The following is a 12,492-nucleotide window of genomic DNA, read 5'->3' as shown; positions in this document are numbered from 1 at the left end:
TACTTAAGTCTTATTTTTCTTTCGATGAAGGTTATTCAGATGCTTCCTGAATCCTGTTTACTTCCTGAGCAGCTGGTTTGGCATTCCTGCTACCCACACGGTGTGTGTTATCTTGAAATATATCAATATATGAAATATATATCTTGATATACCAGACCAAGCTAGAGTCATAGACTAGCGTTACAGGCTCTCGGTGGTTGTGGCAACATAATGGACTACAAAGCAAAGCCGAGCAGTATCTCCAGCAGCAACACACCCCTCCCCGATGAACTCAATGCATTCTATGCTCGGTTCGAGCAGGAAACCAACAAACCGCTGTTGAGTGCCCCAGCAGCCCATAACACACCCATACCCACCGTCACAGCTTCCAAAGTCAGATCGGCTTTCCTGAAAGTGAACCCTCGGAAGGCGACGGGCCCGGACGGGAACCCCACAGGATGCACTGCAGGAACTCACCAAGGCTCCTCAGGCAGAACCTCCCAAACCCACGACCACTACCATCTAGAATGACAAGGGCAGCAGATACCTGGTTCAAAGACACTCACCACCCTGACTTGGAAATATACTGGCCATTCCTTCACTGTAGTTGGGTCAAAATCCTGGAACTCCCTCCCTAACAGCACTGTGGGTGTATCTACACCACAGGAAGTGCAACAGTTCAAGAAGGCAACTCACCATCACCTTGGCTCCTGGCTCCCCCAAATGTGTGTTAGGCTGCCAGCTGGCCAGAGGTGATATCTCAGTGTCTTCCGTCTTCCTGTGTGTCTTTCAAGCCTGAAGCCTGAGGCTTCAGAGCATGAGGAGGAAGTCACGAGAACAGGTGACACCCCGGCAGCCCCAACTGCAGGGGTGCAGTTCATTCTCCTGGCCCTATCTCTTGACGCAGCACGCAAACATTTATTTAATGCCCATCCTTCAAGGGAGCCTCAGCATGGAGGCGCTGTCACACACTCATCAGTAGGCATTGCACTGGCATTGGGGAAACCCCACCCATCGTCACCCACGCCTGCCTTCTCCTGCCAATATTGCGGGCAAAGTGCATAGTACCCCTACAGTACAGAAGGAGGGCATTCAGTCCATCGAGTCTGCACCCACCCTCCAAAAGAGCCCCCTACCTTTGCCCTCCGCCGCCCTATCCGTGTAACCCTGCCCGCCTACCTAATCTGCACATCTTTGGACTGTGGGAGGAAACTGGAGCACCCGGAGGAAACCCACACGGAAAGGGGGAGAATGTGCAAACTCCACACAGATAGACACCCGAGGCCGGAGTCGAACCCAGGGTCCCTGGTGCTGTAAGGCAGCCGTGTTAATCGCTGTGCCACCTTCTCACCTCCCTCCTACACGAGCTGGCCACCCGTAAACCAGCCCCCCCCCCCCCCGATGGGACCTCCGCCAGCTGTGGAAAAATCTCACCCTGGTTACCATAACGCCATCATGGCGCCATTCTTGAGCCCCTTTCATCTTGCCCCATTGCTCCCACTTCCAAAAATCCGCTCAGGAACCTCCCTGTTCCCCCACGGCTCCTCATCGAACCTTCATCTCAAATGTCTGCGGTGTTTCACAATGATTGAAATGTTATCTGCATGGGAGCAATGTTATTGCCTCTTGACATGGTGCCAAGATAGAAAGTCTTTTGAAAAAAGAGAAACAGAATGTCTTTGAAAGACAGTCGCTTTCTTGGCAGGCAGCAAAAAGTCCAGACAATAGGAGCACGGCTAACAATGTGGTTGAACTTGTAACTGACTGTGGAATGGCCGAGCAAGACACACAGCTCAAGGGCAGATAGAGATCGGCAACAAATGATGACCTTGTTGGCACCCTGTGAAATCATTTTTTTCTTTTAAATCGTTTCAAATGATTTCAAAACCAAACTCCATGGGCGGGATTCTCCCTTGCCGCGCCGTATGGGAGTATCGCTCTTCGTGCCATTTTTTCCCGCGGCGCCGGTCTGGCGCCGTTCCGCCATTCTCCCAACCGGCGAGAACAGCGCCATCGAGGTCAGCGCCGCGCCTGACGGAGAATCGCCCGAGGTGCTAAGTACAGCGATTCTCCGGGCCCCCAGGGTAACGCTGTCGCCGTTCACCCCTGGTAAATAAATTTGTCAGCCACTCGTGTTGGCTGACGGTGTGGAGGAAGGACGTGAGTGGCCGGACTCACCATAGGCAGCAGGAAATGGTGTCCACGGCCGGTGCTGGGGGGCGGTGGGAGGGTTCTCGGAGAAGGATGCCGCCATGCCCGGGGAGGGTGGGGGGGGGGGGGGGCATGGTGGGAGAAGGATGCCGCCATGCCCGGGGGGGGGGGGGGCGTGGTGGGAGAAGGATGCCGCCATGCCCGGGGGGGGGGGGGGGTAGTAGGAGATGGATGCCGCCATGCACGTGGGGGGGGGGCATGGTGGGAGAAGGATGCCGCCATGCACAGGGGGGGGGGTAGTAGGAGATGGATGCCGCCATGCACGGGCGGGGGGGGGGGGGAAGGAGCAGAGGGTGGAGGAAGGAGTGGGGATAGGAGGAGGGGCTGAAGGAAGGAGTGGGGAAAGGAGGGGTGGGGAAAGGAGGAGGAGGAGGGGAAAGGAGGAGGGGTGGGAAAAGGAGGAGGGGGTGGAGGAAGGAGTGGAGAAAGGAGGAGGGGGTGGGGAATGGAGGAGGAGGTGAAGGAAGGAGGACGGGGTGGTGGAAATGATGCCGCCATGCTGTGGGGGTGGAGGGCGGGCAAGATTACCCGCGGGAGCGACATGCCAGCCTGCCTGCCATGGCAGGACGGTGGCGAAGACACCCTTCCAAGTGCAGGTCATGGTGATGGGCTGAGGCCAGTGGTGCCGCAATGAGGAGGGACGGGGTGAAGTGGGCAGTGGATGGATACTCTGGGCAGTGTTTCGTGTAGTTCGTCATGTTTGCGCATCAGCCAGCTATGTTTCCCGCAATGGCGGGACCGGCTGCCCTGCAGGTAACTATTCGGTGCCGCTGGCGCAGGTGTCTCAGAGCAGCTGCTGGCACGGCGGCTGCAGCAGAGGGACTGGCTGCAGAGGGCCCCGTGCCAGCTGCTCATGCTGCACGCCCTCCCGCCCGACAGGATGGTGACAATGACCACCACATCGTCGGGCATGCAGAGGATGAGGATTCGGATACTGATGGGGCGCAGGGGGAGGAGCAGGTGGTGGTGCCAAGGTGCCGGAGACACCCCATGCGGCCTCGAGTGTACCGGGACCGCATGTCGCTCCAGGACCTTCCGGATATGGCATGCAGAGGAGACTCCGATTGAGTCGGGAGACCGTGGCACATATATGCCACCTCATGGCGCACCTGGCACCATGTGGAATGGAGGGAGGACATGCTGTCCCGGTGACTGTCAAGGTCACGGTTGCCCTCAATTTCTTTGCCACAGGGTCCTTCCAGGCGCCGAGCGGGGACCTGCGGGAATCTCGCAGGCATCGGTGCATCCGGGCCATTTCCGACGCCCTGTATGCCATCGCTGACAGATACATAAATTTTCCGGAGGACCACGCACACCAGGCTGACCGAGCAGCAGGATCCCCCTCTGTGGCCGGGATGCCAATGATCCAGGGGGTGATTGATGGGGTGCACGTCGGCACTCACCCACCCTTGGATAACAGGGACGTTTCCCTGAACAGGAAGGGGAACTACTCGATGAACATTCAGGTGGTCTGCGACCATCGCATGAAGATAATGCACTTGTGCGCCCAATACCCTGGCAGCGTGCATGATGCTTTCATACTGGCTCATTCTTTCATCTGCGCTATTTTTGAGGGATACCCCCCGCCGGCTGAGGGCCTGGTTGCTGGGCAACAGGGGTTACCCTTTGCGGTTGTGGCTGATGACGCCTATACGGAGGCCACAGACCAATGCGGAGACCAGCTATAATGAGGCCCATGCAGCAACCAGGGGTATTGTGGACAGGTGCTTTAGCCTTCTGAAGATGAGAGTCCGGTGCCTGGGCCGCTCTGGAGGGGCCCTCCATACCACCCCGACAGGGTCGGGCGCATAGTTGTGGTCTGCTGTGTGTTGCACAACATTGCCCAACAGAGGGGCGATGTCCTGGAGGAGGATGGACAGGGGGAACCCGATGAAGGCGACGCCTCTGCACATGAGGAGGAGGAGGAGGAGGGGGCGGGGGCTGGGGGGCACAGACACGACCTGGGGGCGGGATATGGCCGGGAGACTGCACGATGACACCGGCTAGGAGAGCGAGCACGCGAGGCGTTGATCGCCGCACGTTTCACTAACTAGGGGGAGGGCATCGCTGAGCAAGGCACTTGTGTGGTAGTACCAGGTATTGCGGTACCTGAGAGGCTGATGACCATTGGTTAGACCCAGGAGTCTACCATTGGCTGTATTACGTAGCTCCGCACTGAAGGCGGAGTATAAGAGATGGTGCCGTCCCAGCAGCCTTCACTTTCTGTATCAAAGCTGCTGGGGAACAGGTTCTAGTAGATTAAAGCCTTCAGTTATGGAATCACTTCGGCTTGAGTGTAATTGATTGCGCATCAACTTGCACCACGGATCGCGCACAACCGCACCACCCAGCACCCCCCACTTCCCGCACCAGCGCACAACCCTACCGCCCACACCACCACTTTCACAGCACCTTACACCTACGGCACATCGTGAACGTTTTAACACAGTTGCTTGTGTCAGCGGGTGTGATCAATGCCATGTTGAATGATGACAACCCGCTCTGCGATGAGCTGTGAGCTCCGGATCGCTAGACAATGTCTGACTCATGGCCATATCTGAACCCTCCACCTCGGTGATCCCTGTATGCGTCACGGACAATCCACCACATGGCCATGTGGGGCAACTGGCGTTGGTGTGCTGAGGTCGACGGGGTGTTGGAGGGGGGGGGGGGAAGAAACACACACCCGGCCTCACCGTTGTACAGAACTTCGACCCCCAGCATCACTCGGTCCCCCTCACAACCCCTCAGGCACCGGACATAGCACAGAGGCATCTAGGTTTGGTGTAACAGTGACTTTAATTGTGACATTCACACACAAGTACCCTAGCCCCTACAACTAAGCTGTGCCCTGCACCCGTGCCAACTTACTACGTGTCTAACTTCTTGGCCTTAAGGGCCCTACCACTACGTCTTGGTGTTTCCCCAGACGGTACAGCAGGAGTGGAGGTGGACTGCTGAGACTCCTGCCCTGCGACGTTGGTCCCCATCGACGCACGTTTCCTGGGGCGTCCCGGCTTGGATGGGCCAGGCTGCTCGGTGGGCATGCTGGATGGCGTGGTGCCACCCTGCTCTGCCCGCTGCCCACCAGATGCACCAGGGACGGAACGGCGGGAGTCCAAGTGTTCCGGGACCTCCCTTGCTGGAGTAACCGGAACGGGCACCAGAACCTCTTCCTCCCTCGGGGAGCCCGGTGGCCCCCGGGCTTCACTATGGGACGGTGGTGCGCGCGGAGACAGGCGCCGTGGCACCACCGACACCTGGCGCTGCCCGTCCTGGAGGCCCGCTGTGGAATCGACCAGGGTCTGAACGTTCCCAGCGATGAAGCTCAGGGAGTGCACCATCCTTGTCAGGGACTGTGCAACCTCCCGCTGGGATTCTGCGCACTTTAAATGACGTGGCGCCAGCCGGGCGTCGCGCGATGATGTCGCCGCTCTGGCGCCACGCCCACCGCGTTTCCCACAGCCCCGCTGCTGGCCCCTTTTCGGGGCCTGGATCGATCGTGCCTGCAGCCGTTTCGCGCCGTCGTGAAACACGACAGCGTTCATGACGGCACGGACACTCTGCCTCAATATCGGAGAATCCCGCCCCATAAGTCAACCGTATGGAGAGACACAAGTGTCCTGCTCAGGACCTGTTCAGACTGTGCGTCGCTGGCGTCCTGTGTACTATGCTGCAGTTAACGTTTATACTTTTAATATGTTTACCCTTTCCTCCAAGTGAACACAGATTGCTGGATGAATGAAAGAATATCACCCCATCGTTATTGATGACAAAATGAAGAGGGAAAACAAGCACAGCGAAAAGAAGATGCCAAGACACAAATTGATGATGCAAGGCCAGATATTCCACATGACAACAAATGCTTGAATAAAGTCCGCAGACCCTGAAGTGGCTCATCAGCCATCTTCGGACTCAGGGAAGATAATCATCCTCACGAGTGAGGGATGGCCAATGATAAGTATGTACACCAACAGTATTGTTGGAAACATAGAAAATAGGAGCAGGAGGAGGCCATTCAGCCCTTCAAGCCCACTGCGCCATTCATTATGATCCTGGCTGATCATCCAGCTCAATAGCTTGATCCCGCCTTCCCCCCCATATCCTTCGATGCACCTTCTCACCAAGTGCCATATCTAACTGACACTTGAAAACATACAATATTTTGGCCTCAACTACCTTCTGCGGTAATGAATCCCACAGGCTCACCACTCTCTGGGTGAAGAAATTTCTCCTCATCTCTGCCCTAAACGGTCTACCCCTTATCCTCAGATGTGACCCCTGGTTCTGGACACCTCCCGCCATCAGGAACATCCTTCCTGCATCTATCCTGGTTTTGTCCTGTTAGAATGTTCGAGGTTTCTATGCGATCCCCCTCCAGATTCTTCTGAACTCCAGCGAATACAGTCATAACCGACTCAATCTTTCCTCATACGTCAGTCCCACCATCCCAGGAATCAGTCTGGTAAAACTTCACTGCACTCCCTTGAGAGCAAGAACATCCTTCCTCACATAAGGAGTCCAAAACTGCACACAATATTCCACATGTTGTCTCACCAAGGCCTTGCATAATTGCAGCAAGGCAGTTCCTGCTCCTGTACTCGAATCTTCTCTCTTTGAAGGCCAGCATACCATTTGGCTTCTTTACCGCTTGCTGCACCTGCATGCTTATCCACAGTGACTGGTGAACAAAGACACCCAGGCCTTGTTGCACATTCCCCCTCCTAATTTATGGCCATTCAGATAATAATCTGCCTTCCCATTTCTGCCTCCAATGTGGATGAGCTCACATTTATCCAAATTATATTGCATCTGTCATTCATTTGCCTACTCATTCAACTTGTCCAAATCATGGGGCAGCACGGTGGCGCAGTGGGTTAGCCCTGCTGCCTCACGGCGCCGAGGTGCCAGGTTCGATCCCGGCTCTGGGCCACTGTCCGTGTGGAGTTTGCGCATTCTCCCTGTGTTTGCGTGGGTTTCGCCCAACAACCCAAAGATGTGCAGGGTAGGTGGATTGGCCACGCTAAATTGTCCCTTAATTGGAAAAATGAATTGGGTACTCTAAATTTATTTTTTTTAAACTTGTCCAAATCACACTGAACATCCTCCTCACAGCTCACCCTCCCACCCAACTTGGTGTCATCTGCAAATTTGGAAATATTACATATAGCACCTTCATCTAAATCATTAATATATATGTATATAGTGAATATATGGGATTCCAGAACTGATCCCTGAGATACCCCACTAGTCACTGCCTGCCACGTGGAAAAAGACCCATTTATTCCTACTCTTTGTTTCCTGTCTACCAACTAGTTTTCTATCTATCTCAGTACATTACCCCTAATCCGATCAGCTTTAATTTTACACGCTAATCTCTTCTGCAGGACTTTGTCAAAAGCTTTCTGAAAGCCCAAATAAACCACATCCACTGGCTCCCCCTCATCAACTCTGTTGGTTACATCTTTGAAGAATTCCACTAGATTTCTGAAGCAAGATTTCCCCTTCATAAATCGATGCTGACTCTGTCTGATCCTGCCACTGATTTCAAACTGCTATGCTATAGGATCTTTGATAATGGATTCTAGAATGTTCTCCACTACCAACATCAGATTTACTGGCCTATAATTCCCTGCTTTCTCTCTACCTCCCTTTTTAAATAGTGGAGGTTACATTAGCTGTGGCTAGCACAATTGCTTCACAGCTCCAGGGACCCAGGTTCGATTCCGGCTTGGGTCACTGTCTGTGCGGAGTCTGCACATCCTCCCCGTGTGTGCGTGGGTTTCCTCCGGGTGCTCCGGTTTCCTCCCACAGTCCAAAGATGTGCAGGTTAGGTGGATTGGCCATGATAATAGCCCTTAGTGTCCAAAATTGCCCTTAGTGTTGGGTGTGGTTACTGGGTTATGGGGATAGAGTGGAGGTGTTGACCTTGGGTAGGGTGCTCTTTTCAAGAGCCAGTGCAGACTCGATGGGTCGAATGGCCTCCTTCTGCACTGTAAATTCTATGATAATCTATGATAACATACCCTCCAATCTGCAGGAACTTTTCCAGAGTCTATAGAACCTTGAAAGATGACCACCAATGCATCCACTATTTCTCGGGCCGCTTCCTTAAGTACTCTGGGATTTAGATTATCAGGCCCTGGGGATTCATCAGCCTTCAAACCCATCAATTTCCCCAACACCATTTCTCTACTAATACTGATCTCCTCCAGTTTCTCCTTCTTACTGAACTCAGCATTCCCCAACATTTCTGCTATCTTGTTTGTGTCCTCCTTTGTGAAGGCAGAACCAAAGTATGCATTTAGATGGTCAGCCATTTCTTTGTTCCTCATTATAATTCTCCTGTTTCTGACTGTAAGGGATCTACATTTGTCTTCACAAATCTATTTCTCTTCACATACCTACAGAAGCTTTTACAGTCAGTTTTAATGTTCCCTGCAAGATTGCTCTCGTAGGCTATTTTTCCCTTCTTAATCAATCCCTTGGGCTCCTTTGCTGAATTTTAAACCGCTCTCAATCCTCAGGTATGTTCTTTATTTTGGCCAATTGGTATGCTTCTTCCTTGGATTTAATACTATCTCTAATTTCCTTTTTAAACCATAATTTGACTGCCAGACAGGAATAAACAGTTGCTGCAGTTCATCCATATGTCCTTGAATGTTTGCCTATCCACCTTCATCCCTTTCAGTAACGTTTTCCAATCGATCATAGCCAACTCGCGCCTCATATCATCGTAGTTTCCTTTATTGAGATTCAGGACCCTGGTCTCAGAATCAACTACGTCACTTTCCATCTTGATGAAAAATTCTTTCATGTTATGATCGTTCATCCCCAAGAGGTCTCGCACAACTAGACTGCCAATGATCCTTTCTCATTGCGTAATACCCAGTCTAGGATGGCCTCCAACCAATTAAACAGGAAATTAGAGACCCATACAATAAATTACCATCTGTAATAATGGCTGATTTGAATCTGCATATAGATTGGGAAAACAAAATTAGTCACAATATCTAGAGGAGGAATTCCTGGAGTGTGCACGGGGTGTTTTCTGGCCCAATACATTGAGGAACCAGCTAGCCATTCCCTACATCACCATTATAGTTTTGGGGCCTATATACAAACCCTACTAATGTTTTTTTGCCTCTTGGTGTTTCCCAGCATTACCCATACAGATTCCACATTGTCGGAGCTAATATCCTTTCTCACTACTGTGTTAATTTCCTCTTTAATCAGAACTGCCACTCCGCTGTCTGTCCTTCCTAAATACCGAATACCCCTGGACATTCAGTTCCCATCCCTGGTCACCCTGCAGTCATGTCTCCAGAATCCGTATTATATCATAATGTTTACATCTATTTGCGTGATTAGTTCATCCACTTTATTGCGCATGTTCCACGTGTTAAGCCACAAAACCTTTAAGCTTGTCTTTTTAATATTACTTATCTCGTTCCCAATATTTTTCACTGTGGCCCTGTATGAATCTGGCCCTCGGTTTCTCTGTCTACACTTTCCTTATTCCCCTTTCCGTCTTTTGTTTTTGTCCTTGATTCTTCCTCCTCTGACTCCTTGCATAGGCTCCCAACCCCCTGCCATTTTAGTTTAAACCTTCCCCAGCCACACTTGTAACTCCTCCTCCTCGGATATCAGTCCCTGTCCTGCCCAGGTGTAACCCATCCAGTTTGTACTGGCCCCACCTCACCCAGAACCGGTTCCAATGCCCCAGGAATCTGAAACCCTCCCCCTCACACCATCTCTTCAGCTACGTATTCATCCGATATATCCTGCTATCTCCACTCTGCCACTGCTCAGGCTGGGCCTCAAACCGTTTCTGACTGTCTCTATCTCGTGTGCAACAAACCGCTCTTCAGTGGTGGGAAACTGGAGGAAATGAAGCCTTTGGCTACTGCTTTGAGGTAAGGTGGAAATTTCCTTCAGTCTGTGTGGAGTCTCACTAACAATGGGCAAGATTTTCAGCACCCATCAGAGTCAAGGACACAAGATGATAAGAACTAGGAGCAGGAGTAAACCATTCAGCCCATCGAGCCTTTGCTGCCATTCAATATGATCCTGGGCTTCATCTCCATTTTCCTGCCGGCTCCCCGTCTCCCATAATTCCCTGCGAGAATCTGTCTGTCTCAGCCTTGACTATATTGTATGTGGGGCATTCACGAGCCTCTGGGATGGAAATTCCAAAGATTCACAACCTTTTGAGTGAAGAGATTTCTCCTCATCTCAACCCCAAATGTTCAGCCTTTTATCCTGAGACTCTGCCCCCGTGTAATAGATTTGCCGACCAATGGAAACAATCTCCCAGCGTCCACCCTGTCAAATACCAGCTCCTGCCAGAGTGCCAGTTTCTGAACCATGGTGCCAGGTACCTTTTGTCCAGGACTGCCTGCCCCCCACACAGCGGGCAACCGATTAGGCTCATTGAGAGCCTTGGCAAGCCCAAGCATACGGCAACAGGTTAGGGTCCAGAGTCTGGCGATGGGCACGGGGAGGACAGTCAGGTTTTCAGTGCTGAAGCCTGCTTCAGGCCCTGCCATGCAGCCAGGGTTCGAGAGCAGCTATTGGCCACCCTATAGAAGGGGTCCTCCTGCCGCCACAGTGTCAGGCAGGAACAATTTGTAAACACTTTAAAATGTTGGCCTTCCTTCTCACTTACGCTCCACTGTCACCTCCTGATCTTTACAAGGTGGAGGTCTCTGAATGGCTTCTGAGCTTGAGCTGGACAGGGAACCTGCCTCCCTGACAATTGAGGGCACTCTTCCATCAAAATCTCAGTGAGTGATTCATTCCCACATTCGAGACCTGGAAACATTCCCAACTTCTGATTCCCATTACGTATTCCTCCACCCCCCTCCCCCCCCGCCCCCCCGCACTCCCACCCCCTGCACTCCCACCCCCATTCCCACCCCGCACTCCCACCCACCCCCGCACTCCCCCACCCCCCGCACTCCCCCCCGCACTCGTCCACCGCACTCCCCCGCACTACCCCCCCCGCTCTCCCACCTCCCCCGCACTCCCCCCCCCCCGCACTCCCACCCCCCCAGCACTCCCCCCCGCACTCCCACCCCTCACTCCCCCACCGCACTCCCCCCCGCCCTCCCACACATCGGCATACACTCTCAATCACATTCATATACATTCTTACACACACACACCCCAATGCACACACTCCCGCACACCTCCTACACACACTGGCACACACACACACACACTGGCACACACACACACTGGCACACACCGGCACACACACTGGCACACTCTCATCCCGGATGTGGAGCCCCCCGATGGGGTGGATAGCAGGGTGCAGAATTTGCTGTTCCCCTGTCTGAGTGAAACTCTACACAGCTGGTGTGGGCGGCATTCGGCTGAATGACCGTTGCTTCTACCTGCTTACCCTCCAGATTCCTGTCCTTGCTGCTTCAGTGGAGTGAATAATAGAACTCTTACCTTTGGGTCACTGGCGCTGCACATTCAGCCGATCCTGTCCAGCTGCTACGTCCAATGCTCACAGGCTGATTCTGGAAGGAATGGCTCCTCTAATCAACAGCAGGCAACTCGAGCCGTACTCAGCAGTGTAACATATACGAGGTGAAGGAAACCAGCTGCGGTTGCAACATGTTCCTGTTTCCACAAAAACATACAATTAATACAACAGCTTTGTGGTAGTCACCACTAGTAGTATGTGTGGTGGTATGTATTAGGGGTCATGTGGGACTGTGAAGCCGTGATGCTATTGGCTGACAGATCCCGGGTCCTGGTTGGCTGTTGACTCCTGGCTCCGCCCTGAAGGCGGAGTATAAGAACCTGAGCTTCTCCCCGCCGCTTCATTCTGTTGCTGAACTGCTGGGGACAGGTCTCGCTTAATAAAGCCTCATCGACTTCATCACTACTCGTCTCTCTCATAAGTCATTGTGCGCTACAATTTATTAAGCGAGCTTAAAGGACTATGGAGCTCCGGATCGCCCCGGAATGCCTGCGGATCAGCCCCCACGCAGCGAACTCGGCAGCAGTATTTAAACACTGGCAAGCATGTTTTGAAGGCTACCTCCGAACGGCCCCCGGCCGGATCACAGAAGACCAGAAAATGCAGGTCCTGCATTCGAGGGTAAGCCCGGAAATTTACCCTCTCATAGAAGACGCAGAGGGTTTCCCGACGGCGCTCGCATCACTGAAGAGCATCTACGTTCGCCCCGTGAACCAGGTCTACGCGCGCTACCAACTCGCAACGAGACGGCAAAGTCCCGGAGAATCACTAGAAGAATTCTACGCCGCGCTGCAACGCATACTTCC

General features: G+C 53.0%; 1 pseudogene; it reads right to left on the bottom strand.

Annotated features, from left to right (window-relative positions):
• LOC140394979 (N-acetyllactosaminide beta-1,3-N-acetylglucosaminyltransferase 3 pseudogene) overlaps positions 1-11,879 on the bottom strand; it is a 62,119-nt pseudogene extending 50,240 nt beyond the window's left edge.
• Between the last annotated feature and the right edge of the window lie 613 nt (positions 11,880-12,492).

Source organism: Scyliorhinus torazame, chromosome 18 (genome assembly GCF_047496885.1).
Source record: "Scyliorhinus torazame isolate Kashiwa2021f chromosome 18, sScyTor2.1, whole genome shotgun sequence".
In the NCBI taxonomy this organism is placed as follows: Eukaryota; Metazoa; Chordata; class Chondrichthyes; order Carcharhiniformes; family Scyliorhinidae; genus Scyliorhinus; species Scyliorhinus torazame.
This window is presented reverse-complemented; position numbering and strand designations above follow the sequence as displayed.